General features: G+C 45.6%; 1 protein-coding gene and 1 long non-coding RNA gene across 6 annotated transcripts in view; one reads left to right on the forward strand and one right to left on the reverse strand.

The window, feature by feature from the left end:
- The window catches only part of IQSEC3 (IQ motif and Sec7 domain ArfGEF 3), a 68,544-nt gene extending 66,611 nt beyond the window's left edge, over window positions 1-1,933 (reverse strand). For 3 of the 5 annotated variants that reach the window (XM_039547650.1, XM_039547686.1, XM_039547677.1), the window contains exon 1: window positions 1,859-1,933. The gene's annotated coding sequence lies outside the window, so the exon portion shown is untranslated. Of the gene's footprint in view, window positions 1-1,339; window positions 1,569-1,858 lie in introns of those variants that run through there. The other 2 variants (XM_039547661.1, XM_039547672.1) reach the window with 2 other exon arrangements.
- A 1,551-nt stretch (window positions 1,934-3,484) lies between these two features.
- On the forward strand, window positions 3,485-10,907 carry LOC120409503. The gene is made up of 3 exons (XR_005601319.1): window positions 3,485-3,900; window positions 4,675-4,755; window positions 10,781-10,907. It is a non-coding gene; the product is annotated as an uncharacterized LOC120409503 (long non-coding RNA).
- Window positions 10,908-12,754: the final 1,847 nt, after the last annotated feature.

Below are 12,754 nucleotides of genomic sequence, written 5' to 3' on the forward strand. Positions count from 1 at the left end.
TTGCTTCTGCCTCCTACTCTCCTTCCAAAACATCCTCACAGCCTGCTTTGGGGAAGCAGCTTCCCTGCATCAGAGCCCAACGTGAGCAGACTGGAGTGGAGGAGGAAAGGAGAGAGGGGAATGGAGGAGAGGAAGAGAATGAAACAAAGAAGATAAAAACAGAACAAATCCAAAAAGAAAAAAACAGCTTGACAAAAGAGTGAAGTATTCAAAGACAGATTTAAAATATGGAAATGAAGGAAGAATTTGTCTACAGGGAGAATACATGGGTCTTGATTTTCAAAAGCAGCCACTGATTTTGGGCGCTTCTATTTTTTGGGCCCCATCTGAAGGCATTTTCAAGGGTCTGGTTCTCTGAAGAGTTGAACACTCACAAAACCCCATCTGAACGCAGTAGGAACTGCAGCCACTCAACACCTCTGAAAATCATACCCCTTTCAGATGACTCAGGATTGACCTCCAAGAAAACAGTGGCATTCAAAATCCATGGCCACATTTAAAATTTTTGCCCAAAGGCACCAAAAAAGTGAACAAAAGACAAATTGAGAGCAAGGCAAGAAAAAGTGGAGAAGAGAAAAAGAAAATGGAAAGAAAGGGTCATAAAACAAGGGAGATAGAGTGATCCAAATACTTAGCTGATGTAAATGGTCCTAGCTCCAAGTCAGTGGAGCTAAATTGATTTACACCAGCCAAGAATCTGTTGACTCTGTGATTTAATGGCGTTTTGCCTGATTCTAGCCCAGCAACAACAAAACTGAAAAGATTCTTGGCTTTGGATGAGGAGTGGATCTGAAATGTTCTCCTCAGGCCCAGAGACACCACTCCTCCCTGTGAGAAGAGACAAGTTCACTCTCCTTTTCTCTGTGACATGTTGACAGTCGCAGCCATGAGGATGGCCAATCCAATCCACAGAGACAGCAACAGTTCTACTTCCTGCTCCCCATTACCCATTACCAGGCCTGCCCAGGTAGCTTTATGTAACAAGCCCTTTCAGCTCTGTTGCTTCTTTTATTTACTTCCGATGTTAAGTCTCAAAATTGTCTCAGAAGCGATGGCTGTTTAAAAACAAGCTACCCAGAAGATAGATGGGGAAAGAGAGAGTTTGCATTACCTCACTGAACTCTCCCCATATCCTCTGTCCCAGCTCTGTTCCCACATTGTAACATACTCACTGTAAAAGGAGTTAACATGATGTGGTTTTGTGCCACATCAAATTTATCTGCCATTGCTGTAACACCTCCCCCTCCCATTCCATTTCCTCTGTGACCCTTGCAAGGCTGTGTCTAATTTAAGCTTTTCAGGTGGCAGGTACTGTCAATCTGGCTTATCTGTAAAATACCTGTGCTGTCTTTTGATGGGCGCAGGTGAGCAGTCTCAAGTTTATACTGGTTTCTAGATTCAAGCAAACTCACAAATGCCAGAGCTCCTCCATGTTGTCACTCTCACCTTGGCTCCTTCCCTAAATGCCCTCTAGTATTAGAGTGACCACACGTCCCATTTTGGCTGGGACAGACCCCTTTTTAAGCCCTGTTCTGGACGTCCTGGCTTTTTTTGGCAAAACTGGGCATTTGTCCCATTTGCTCTTGCCAACAGATGATAATCAGTTGGCAGGAGCAGACAGGACAAATGCCAAGTTTTCAAAGTGGGAGACATGGAGGAACATTTGTGGGGGCGTGTGGCAACATTTGGGGTGGGGGACATCTCCACACCCCCGTATGGGCAACCCAAGGCCTGTGCCCCATCCCCCACCGGGAGGCTGTGCAGGTGCTGTGCTTGCAGCCCTGCGGGAGCCTGGCTGATGTGTCTCCACTACACCCTGCCCCTCCAATGAGGAAGCAATGGGGTGTCCCGTGCTCACTCTGCAGCCCAATCAGAGGGCAGCGCTGTCAGGGGTCTTCATACAAACTCTTCTTTGGTGTCTGCCTCATATTGTGTATTGCCCAGTTTCTATGGAGACAGCGGGGCCCTGGGCCCTACTGGGCAACCCAGCTGCTAAGTGCCCAATGGGTCTTGCAGCATCCACTTGTGCTAGGGCACCAAGTGCAGCATATCCTCCCCCCTCCCAGCAGCTCCCACCTCTGCCTCATGCCCCCTGACCCCGAGTGGTCCCCGGAGCCCCCACCCTGACCTACTGAACTCCCCTCCCCATCCTTTGGAGCTGGTCCCCAGAGCCCTCTCCAGTCCCCACCCACCCCAACCAGCCTCTTTTCCTCCCCAGTTCACCTCCAGTCACCTGCTTTTGCCACATCCCAGCCTCCCCCCATCCCCAGGGCTGATATCTGGAGCCTCCTCCCTGCCCGTCTGCTATCCCAGCCCCCAAAGGGGCACTGCATGGCTAGCTGGATCGCAGTCCAATAGCTTTACCTCCTGGCTCTGAGCCCAGAAGTACCCATACACTCTCGCACACTCACACCCTCCTTTCCTGCCCAGATCCCAGCCCATCCCCATTCCTCTCTCCCCTGCCCCTATCTCTCCTACATGGCTCAATTGGGGGTGCAGAGGGACTTTCAGGGAGGCAAGTGATGATGCCAGGTAGCTCTGGCCAGCCCTGTGCATCCGGTTTTCAATTTCGGGAAATATGGACACTCTATCTAGTGTACTCTCGTGTGTGCTGCACCTACTCCAACATTAGCTGCACCATTCAAATAATATTAATAATGAAGAGAAGAAAAGGGGAGACAGAAAAGGGAGCTGTAGTGCTAAGGGGAAGAGAGGAAGGAAAGAAGATAGTCAAAAAGGCAGCCAAAGAGAATCATACGTATTTATAGGGCTGCTATCACCATGTTATCTAAGCACCAAGAAAGGAAAGTGTGAGGAGAAGCACAGACTGAAGAGGAGATGAGGCACAGACATGGGAGGAAGATAGAACAGGGGATAATCACTGCAGCTGAGACCTCAGTCTGCTGTGAATACAGCAAGGAGCAAAAAACACCCCAGAAATGAATCTGTGTGCCCGGGGACTAGCAGCCACAGTTTCCAAAGTGACCACAGATTTTGGGTGCCACATCTTTGTGTCCCCAACATGAGCCACCCAAAATCAATGTCCACTTTTGAACCTTTTGTCCTAGAGCTCTGAACAGCAGAGGTTCATGGGGACAGTCGTGCACAGCTCTAGCCCCTCTGCAATCGCAATCTGCTGTTGCCCCTCATACAGCAACAAGCAGGTGTAGCCCATATCCATAGCCAGAAATCTCACCCCAGCAGAGCTTGGGAATCCTTGAGTCCAAGGGCCTCAAGTGGCAGGGAGAGAAGGCAAAGTGGGGATGGGAAGGAGAGATTGGTGTACATTAGGAGGAATGCTTTCAATGGGCAGGTTTTGGTAAGGGGTTATTTCAGAATTGTGTGTTATGGTCCCAACCTAAATTTGTGCTTGGGGGCCTATATGAATTTTGATACACCTCTGAACTTCTTAAATACCATGGAGCAGCTAGGGTCCTCAGTCCAATTAAATATTTCCATTAATAAATATTTCTATTATGTTTTGCCCCAACCAGGGCTTATGCCATGGGGAATGGAATCACTATTGGAAATTGATTGTTATTCTCATTTATATTACCCCATCCAGATGACTGGTGCTTTCCGAACATATGCAAAGAAAAGGTCCCTGCCTGAGGGGCTTTGTGGCGGAGTGTGCATAGCCCTCACTGGACAAAGGAGTTAATGCCCTGCAGGGCAAGCCAGGAAATGGGCCTGTAGGACTTGTGTTACCGGCCATTTGGGGCAAGGAAGATTTGGCTTAGGGCTAAGAGGGTGAGTATTTGAACAGGAAGTGGAGGAGGGTTTCAGTGGTAAAGGCTTTCTTTCCTCTGTTCCCAGCCTATGGTGGAGTAGATTTGAGAGACAACTAGAACCAGGAAACCCTGAGGAATGAACTGTCTCGTGACTGATTGGAGCCAGCCGGTAAGCCTGCCTACTGTCTTGTTTGATTTCCTTGTTGTAAAGATGAAGAGGAGCCTGTCAGGTTGTGGTAGGGGACTTGCAGCAGTGACCAAGGGCTGAGGGCCACCTGGTCCTTTCCCCCTTAGTGTTGCTAACTTTTGTGACTTTATTGTGAGTTTTGTGATATCTTGTGTCTCTCTCAAAGTTCCAGCGCCTGAAGTTATGTGACAATCAAAGCTTGCCCCCCTCCCCCCACTCTCAAAAAAGAAAGAGTTTTTGTAGCCCTCATACTTGTGGAGGAAAGCTGGGAAATGTGAACCATACAAGTTTAAAAACCAGAAGGCCAAAAATAATAATAATAATAAATAATAATAATAATAATAATCCTTACCTCTTCCCATCCCCATCTCCTAGAAACAAAAAAAAAAAACCAACCTCAGGACTCTGAAGCCAGTCTCATGACATACGGGCCTGACTCACAATTTTTGAATATTTGGGGTTAGCGACTGTGTTATCTTAAAGGGATGGGTCTGTAGCTTTCCTTTAAATCTGTGGCCTTTTTGTTTTTAATTCCTTCTTATTCTGAAACCTGAAGCTAGCCTTGCACAGGCTTATAATCTAAAATAGAGAGCACCTGAGTAAAACCAAAGGGGAGTAGAGAAGGGCAGAAGAGAGCCCAGACACTGGGGAAGGGAGATGTGAACTCTGTTCTCTTATCAGTGTGTTCCTACTGTTGAATTGTCCTATTTCAAATGTTTGCTTTTGTTTGTTTTGTTTTTTGTTTTAAATACATAGGCTTCCTGGCCAGCACCCGGGTGAGAGTAGCAAAGGAGCTCAAGCCAGAAGGAAATGAGTTCTGGATGGATTTAAAGGAAGGTAGGTGGTGTGTACAGGAGGAGAGAGGCTGCCCCAGGCATAGGGGCTGTGTGCTAAAGATGGGGGGGAGTCAAAGAGACTATCAAGGCATGTGCAGGTAGCAGAGTGACTGACAGGCATGGGGGGTGGGGGGAGCAGTAGAAGACAAGGACAGGCATGCTGGCAAGAGCAGATTCTGGAGAACCAGAAACAGTCAGGGTCTATCAGAATATGAGCAATACTGCTCCCTGCCCAGCCAGGGCACATGCTCTGGGGACTGACACCTATCAGAGGCAAGGATTTGGCAATCTGGGCTCATCTAAGGCTTGGAGCTGGGAGTGTGATTCCCAGCTCGCAAAGATGTACTTGTGCCAGCTTGAGCATCTGGGGTAGCACTGGCGGAAGCTTGGGCTAGTCATCCTGAGTGTGGACCCACCCAGACCCCCTGGCTACGTGAGGCTTAAGCTAGTGGGGGTACATCTATGTGAGCTGAAAATGACCCTCTTAGCTCCAAGGATAGACGTGGCGTGTGTGAGGAGCAAGCCATATTCTGCCCAGCCACAATGTACATGTCGCTACAACGAATCAGCATCTCGTTTCTCTTTAAGGAACTGACTTCAGATGGAATGACTTTAGTATCACTCCTCACAAGAATGAAGCATCCCTCAAGCAGCTCTGGCAGCCTCACTAATGGAATCTGCAAATTACTGTCCAGCCATAAGCAAATCCCACCTGATTAGTACAAGCTTCTTTAAATCCCTCCAGTCTCTTTTGGCCAGTATGAAACTGTTTAGCCAGCTTGGGAGCTGGCCAGTAAGGCCCTTGCCCCTTTCCAGCTTTCTAGACTCATGGAAGATTGGGCTGGGTTGCAAAAGGCCTTCAGGAACCACTAGCCCAATCTTACATCAGAGAGGATGGCCTTACGCTACACTTCCCAAACAAATTAATTTCTCGTTTTCTAATTTAGTGTTGGTAGAAGGTGCCTGAGATGATAGCACTGGAAACTGAAAGCCTCTGTACAGCACTCCATAGGCAGTGTTAACACATGGTTTCCCAATGCTGCCCTGACACTGTCTCACCCATAGTGGGGGAGCTGCTATTCTATCCCCTCCATGTCCCACCCTCATCACTGTCCTCTGTGCCCCCCTCACCCTCCCTCCTGCCCTCACATCGCTTTTCACCCCATTCCCCTGTATAAATCTGTCTCCTGCCCCACCCTCCCCGGTGCCTGCTCCCCTCCCCCTCCATCTTTCAGCATCTTTGCTGCTCCTCATAATCACTGTGTTTATGTCTAGCCTCCTGATCCATTAAGTGGCAGTCATCTTCCCTGTGGGCAGGGCTTCAATCTTGCTGAAAACGGTAGGAGGTGCAGATTTTGGAAGGGATACAAAATGTCATTGTTCAGGGTTGAAAACCATCTCTATCTCTGAGGGCTTAAGGTAAAACCCTCAAAGGGGTCAGATTATCCCACATCTCCCTATTGGGGGGTTTCTTGCACCTTCCTCTGAAACATCTCATGTTAGCCTGTTGGGGGATGGGATACTAGACTAGATAAGCCATAAGAACGGTCATACTGAGTCAGACCAATGGTCAGTCTAGCTCAGTATGCTGTCTTCTGACACTGGCCAATGCCAGGTGCTTCAGAAGGAATGAACAGGACATGGCAATTATCGAATGATCCATCTGCTGTCATCAAGTCCCAGTGAGAGGCTTAGGAACACCTGGAGCATGGGGTTGCATCCCTGACCATCTTGGCTAGTAGCTATTGGTGGACCTATCCTCCATCAACTTATCTAATTCTTTTTTGGACCCCGTTATATTTTTGGCCTTCACAGCATCCCCTGGCAACGAGTTCAGCAGGTTGACTGTGCATTGTTTGAAGAAGTACTTCCTTATGTTTCTTTTAAACCTGCTGCCTATTAATTTCTTTGGTTGTCCCCTGATTCTTATGTTATGTGAAGGGGTAAATAACACTTTCTCCACACCATTCATGATTTTATAGACCTCTGTCATATTCCCCCTTAGTTGTCTCTTTTCCAAGCTGAACAGTCTCAGTCTTTTTAATATTTCCTCAGATGGAAGCTGTTCCATACTCCTAATCATTTTTTGTTGCCCTTCTCTGTACCTTTTCCATTTCTAATATATCTTTTTTTGAGATGGGGTGAACAGAACTGCACACAGTATTCAAGGTGTGGGAGGACCATGGATTTATATAGAGGCATTATTATATTTACTGTCTTATGATCTAGCCCTTACCTAACAGTTCCCAACATTCTGTTTAATTTTTTGGCTGATGCTGCACATTGGGCATACATTTTCCAAGAACTATCCACAATGACCCCAAGATCTCTTTTTTGAGTGGGACCAGCTAATTTACACACCATCATTTTGTATGTATAGTTGGGCTTAGGTTTTCCAGTGTGCATTACTTTGCAGTTATCAACATTGAATTTTATTTGCTATTTTGTTCCCCAGTCACCCAGTTTTGTGAGGTCCCTTTTGTAACTCTTCGCAGTCTACTTTGGACTTAACTATGTTGAGTAATTTTGAATCATCTGCAAACTTTGCCACCTCAGTGTTTACCCCTTTTTCCAGATCATTTATGAATATGTTGAACAGCACTGGTTCTTGTACAGATTCCTGAGGGACCCCACTATTAACCTCCCTTCACTGTGAAAACTAATGATTTATTTCTACCCTTTGTTTCCTGTCTTTTAACCAGTTACTGATCCATGAGGGGAACCTTCCCTTTTATCCCATGACAGCTTACTCTTCTTAAGAGCCTTTGGTGAGGGACCTTGTCAAAGGCTTTCTGAAAGTCCAAGTACACTATATCCATTGGATCACCCTTGTCCATGCTTGATGACTCCCTCAAAGAATTCTAAGAGATTGGTGAGATGATTTCCCTTTACAAAAGCCATGTTGACTCTTCCCCAACAAATCGTGTTCATCTCTGTCTCTCACAATTCTGTTCTTCACTATAGTTTCAACTTGTTTGTCTGGTATTGAAGTGAGGCTTACTGGCCTGTAATTGCCAGGATTGCCTCTGGAGCCTTTTTTAAAAATCAGTGTTACATTAACTGTCCTCCTGTCATCTGGTACAGAGGCTGATTTAAGCAATAGGTTACATACCACAGTTCTTCAATTTCATATTTGAGTTCCTTCAGAACTCTTGGGTGAATATCATCTTGTCCTGATGACTTATTACAGTTTAATTTATCAATTTGTTCTAAAATCTCCACTAATGACACTTCAGTGTGGGACAATTCCTCAGATTTATCTCCTAAACAAATGGCTCAGTTGTTGGAATCTCCCTCACATTTTCTGCAGTGAAGACCAATGCAAAGAATCCATTTAGCTTCTCTGCAACAGCCTCATCTTCCTTGAGTGCACCTTTAGCACCTCGATTGTCCACTGATTGTTTAGCAGGCTTTCTGCTTCTGAGATACTTGCATATTTTTTATATTTAGTTTTTGTATCTTTTGCTAGTTGCTCTTCAAATTCTTTATTGGCCTGCCTAATTATACTTTTTACTTGACTTGCCAGAGTTATGCTCCTTTCTATTTTCCTCAGTAGGATTTGACTTCCATCTTTTAAAGGAGGCCTTTTTTTACTCTAACCACCTCTTGTACTCTGTTGTTGGATCTGATACAGTATGGCAATTGCTATGAGGAAGGTGTCAAGGGAAGGAGCATGGTTTGATGGTAAACTCACTTGAGTGGAACTTCTGGCTTTGATGAAGATGTCTTATGTGATCCTGGGTACATTGCTTGACCTTTCTCTGCCTCTGTAGAATGGGGATAATACTTCCCTACGTCAAAAGGTGGTTGTGTGAATACCTCCATAAATACCTTAGAGGTGTTTGGTACTATGCAAAGGGTCAATCTACTTAGAGGCAGGAACCCACTGGGAGTTGGAGTGGACGGGAAGGTAGTGTACCATTCTAGGAGGAACAGGGGAGAGTCCCTCACATGGGTGGTAGTCTGGAGAGAAAGCTGCAGGGAGACAGATCTAATGAAGGAATGGGCCCTACCTAGCAGTGCACTGACTCCTCCCCAAATAAATCCAGGGAAGACTCTGTCTCTTCCCTCTTATTGTTCTTTTCCAAGTGATTTGGAGGAGTTGGAAGCAAGGAACCCCTCGAGGGATTCAGTCTGGAAAGTGGGAAAGAAAGAACTTCTTAAAAGTTGGAGGAGCAGGGTCCTCAAGCTCCACCAGAGTTTCTGGAGAGAGTGCAACTCTCCTGTCACTGAAAAATTCTCTTAAGAAAATTCCAAAGTCAAACACTGGGACAGATCCTCCATTAAATCTGATAGAGTGTTGCTGCTTTACACCCACTGAGGATCTGTGTCTTCCTTAGGATGCCGTGCAGGTTATAATTGTCTGTCAACTACTTAAAAGGCAAAAACCCTTAATAGAACATTGTAGGTTCCTAAAGCTGAAAACTCTAGAACACCTGGAATTTGAAGATTAACACTCTTAATAAGGACAGGAAAATGCACAACTAAGGTCACCCAAATTACCTTAAACTCTGTCCATGAATCATCTCCCATAGAACCACCCAAAAACAGAAGGTAGTCTTATCCTCAAGACATATTCATCACATCATTGACTATGAATACTGAGATGCTCTGACTGGGATGCCTCATTCTCTGGGCACTAGTGTAGCATTTAAATTGTCCGAAGCATCTTGCATTGCTACTGCAAACTTCTTCTGCCGATACATTCTTGCTAGGAAAAGACAGGCTTTGACCTGTGGTCAAGTTACCACATTCAGGAAAATTCCCAAAGGTAGATAACTTTTCAAAGGTAAAAGTGCTGTCATGGCGGAGACTCAGTATAGGCAGTGCTATCATATCTGGGGTTATGAACTTAAGCCAGGGAACAACAAAATCATGTACTCAAAGGTCTTGACTCCTCAGGCAAGCTATGTGAATGGAGTGGATTTAAATTGTCATAGGCACAGGCTACAAACCTCTTAGCCTTTATCAAAACCTTCATCAAAATGTTTCCATCTTGCACAACAGATGGCAGGTATGGAAGGCGAAAGGGCAGCAGGGGCAGAGTTTGGGTTATTTGAGTTGCCTTAACTACGCATGTGATAAATGACGGGGAGGGGAGCTTCCTTTTATGGACACCCAGACAGTCAGTTAGCTATAAAGCTCCTCTTGGTGGCTGATCTCTGCTTGCTTTACCTGTAAAGGATTAAAAAGTCCCCAAGGAAAGGAAAGGGAGTGGGCACTTGACCAAAAGAGCCAATGGGAAGGCTAGAACTTTTAAAATTGGGGGGGAAAGCTTTTCCTTTGTCTGTTGTTCTCTCTGGGCTGAAGAGATGGGACAGCAGGAATGCTGTAAAAAGTTTGGACCAGGTATGAAAAATCATCTTCCATACCTAGAATGATTCATTGGGATAGGAAATGTTTAGATAGACATGATCAGGTTTATTTCAGCTTGTGGATTCCTCTGTGCTAAGCTCAGGTATTTTTGTTTTCTTTTGTAATGTTAAGATGGATCCCTGGGAGCCATTCCTGGTGTTTAACCCTTTTCAGTTGCTCTATAAAATCTAGAAAAAAAACTAAGTTCCAGATGTATTTTCTTTCTTTTGTTTTTAATAAAATTTACCTTTATTTTAAGAACAGAATTGGATTTTTGGTGCCCTAAGAGGTTAGTGCATATGTTTTTCAGTTAGCTGGTGACAACAGCTGAGCTCCCTTTTGATCGTTTTCTTTCTCGGCTTCCCCGAGGGAGGGGTAGAAAGCCAAGGGGCCTCAGGGAAAACTTCCCAAGTGAGTTTTTCCAGGATTTGCAAGAGGCAGTTTTTCACTTGGGCGGTGGCAGTGTTTACCAAGCCAAGATCAGAGAAAAGCTGTAACCTTGGGAGTTTAATACAAGCCTGGAGTGGCAAGTATAAATTTTTAAAATCCTTGCGGGCCCCCACCTTCTGCACTCAAAGTGCCAGAGTGGGGAATCAGCCTTGACAACGCATTTCTGGACTCTTTTTAAATCTTTGAGTTTTTTTAATGCAATCTTAACTTTGTATCTCCAGACTTATGCAATGGGGAGTTATTGTGAAAGCTACTTACATTGGTGAAAAGCTGCACTGACCACCTTGGAAACAAAAATCCTTTCTCTAACCACAGTGACTGCTTCCTCTGTGCTGCCCTGCAATGTTCCTCATCCATGACTGAGAGGGGCCACCTCCATGAGTAAGAAAGCAGTTCAATCTCCGGGGTCCATTCAGTCTTTGGCCTCTCTTTCAATAAGGGGGCAAATTAGTGCCAATTGGGGTGGTACTTGAGCTACATTAGCAGAGCAATGTGGGAGAAACTGGAGCTGCTGCTTGTGTTGTGCCTGTTTCTGTGGGTAGAGGGCTCCAGTCTCTGGGGCAGTCAATGCACAGAAACAGGTAACAGGTACTGAGAAGGGAAGAAAGTCCTCTTCAGAGGACCAGCAGAAGGCCTATGATCATCTATGTCCCACTTAGTCCTTCAAAACAGAAGGTGAGTAGAACTCACATGGTACTTACACTGGCCCTCTCTGCAGGAGTGAATATCATCAGTGTGTGAGTGCAGAATAAACCCCCTTAGGCAGAAAGGAATGAATGTGTAGAATAGTCAGCAGTAGAAATAGGAGCCTCTGTATGAGAAGAAACAAATAGCCCAGCCAATCTAGTACTTTGCCAACACTTGCCGAAGAAAGATGCTTCAAAGGAATACAGATGCCTCCACCCCCATAATGCACCTAACGGTAATACTATAATGGAGAAGAATTCCTTCGTGACCCCAGCTGATGCTCAGTTTATTCCTTGAAGCATAAGGATTTAAAACCATTGTCACTGCTGATATAACGCCAACAGACCCCGGTCGTCAACGGGCGGGATTGAATCTGGGACCTCGGGAGCTAAATGCATGAGCCTCTACTGCGTGAACTAAAAGCCACATGGCTGTTAGCTAAAGCTGTAGCAGACTCATTAATCTCTAAGTGTTCTTAGTGTCACTACATGGACAGAGCACCACACCCAGGAGGTGTGTGGGTTACACTGCCTTGGCTAGACCAACTGCCGCTGTTTTTTTCTAAGTCCTATTGACTGTCTGATCCCGTTTGGATTTTAAAACATCACTTTTGCTGGGGGACCCAAGGCCTTAATAAGTTTATGTTCTCTCTCTCTCTCTCTCTCTCTCTCTCTGAGTCTCCCCCTCCATCTCTTAACCAAGCTTCCTCTGAGTAGTCTTCTCCCTCTCGTACTACATCCTCTGGGGGCTGCTCTCTAAGAACCCTTCCCCCACCTCCCTTAATGGCTTATGCAGTAGGTCTTCATGGTTCCAGTCTTGCTGTGTCTAAAAACCTAGGTGGTCAATGGCTGCTTACCCCTGGAGATGAAGCTTAAATAAACAATAAGAGGGTTTTTTTTTACAGGAATCCTCCCAACCTGATCCTTCAGAATAAAATCCACCCCCAAGATGGGCATCCCATGTCGGCAATAAAAATGCTTTCTTGATAGGAGTGGGCTGAGATTTTTTTTTAATCTTCTCTATAAGTCACCAAAAGACTTTGGAATTGGTTCAGAAATGTCTAGATATTAATTCCCTAAGGAGCACAAGACTCATATTATTCCTGACTACAAACTGCTGCACAGATTTGCACCAACAGATGGCTGACGACGGAACTATGAAGAGTCAAAGACAGGGATTCAGCACAGGATAATGGGAAGACTCTTCAACTCCCACATATTTTCCTCCAGGAGGAGGGTAAAGCAAATCCTTATTGGAGCCCTGATAACCCCCAGCCTCACCTGATGCCCCATTTCATCTCTATTGTTCTTACAGCTGCAAGTGTCACAACCAATCACTGCCTCTCTTGGGGAGCATGGATCAGCATTCATGTCCCGCTTCCTGTCAGTACCCAGCCCGGGCAAGCTAATGATCCAACCAGCAGACCAAATTCAGTGATGAATCCTGGTCACATGCCACCTGAGGCACATGGCACATATACTAAGAAGACTGCCTTTCCTTCTGCATCA

This window comes from Mauremys reevesii, linkage group 1, assembly GCF_016161935.1.
Source record: "Mauremys reevesii isolate NIE-2019 linkage group 1, ASM1616193v1, whole genome shotgun sequence".
Lineage (NCBI taxonomy): Eukaryota > Metazoa > Chordata > Testudines > Geoemydidae > Mauremys > Mauremys reevesii.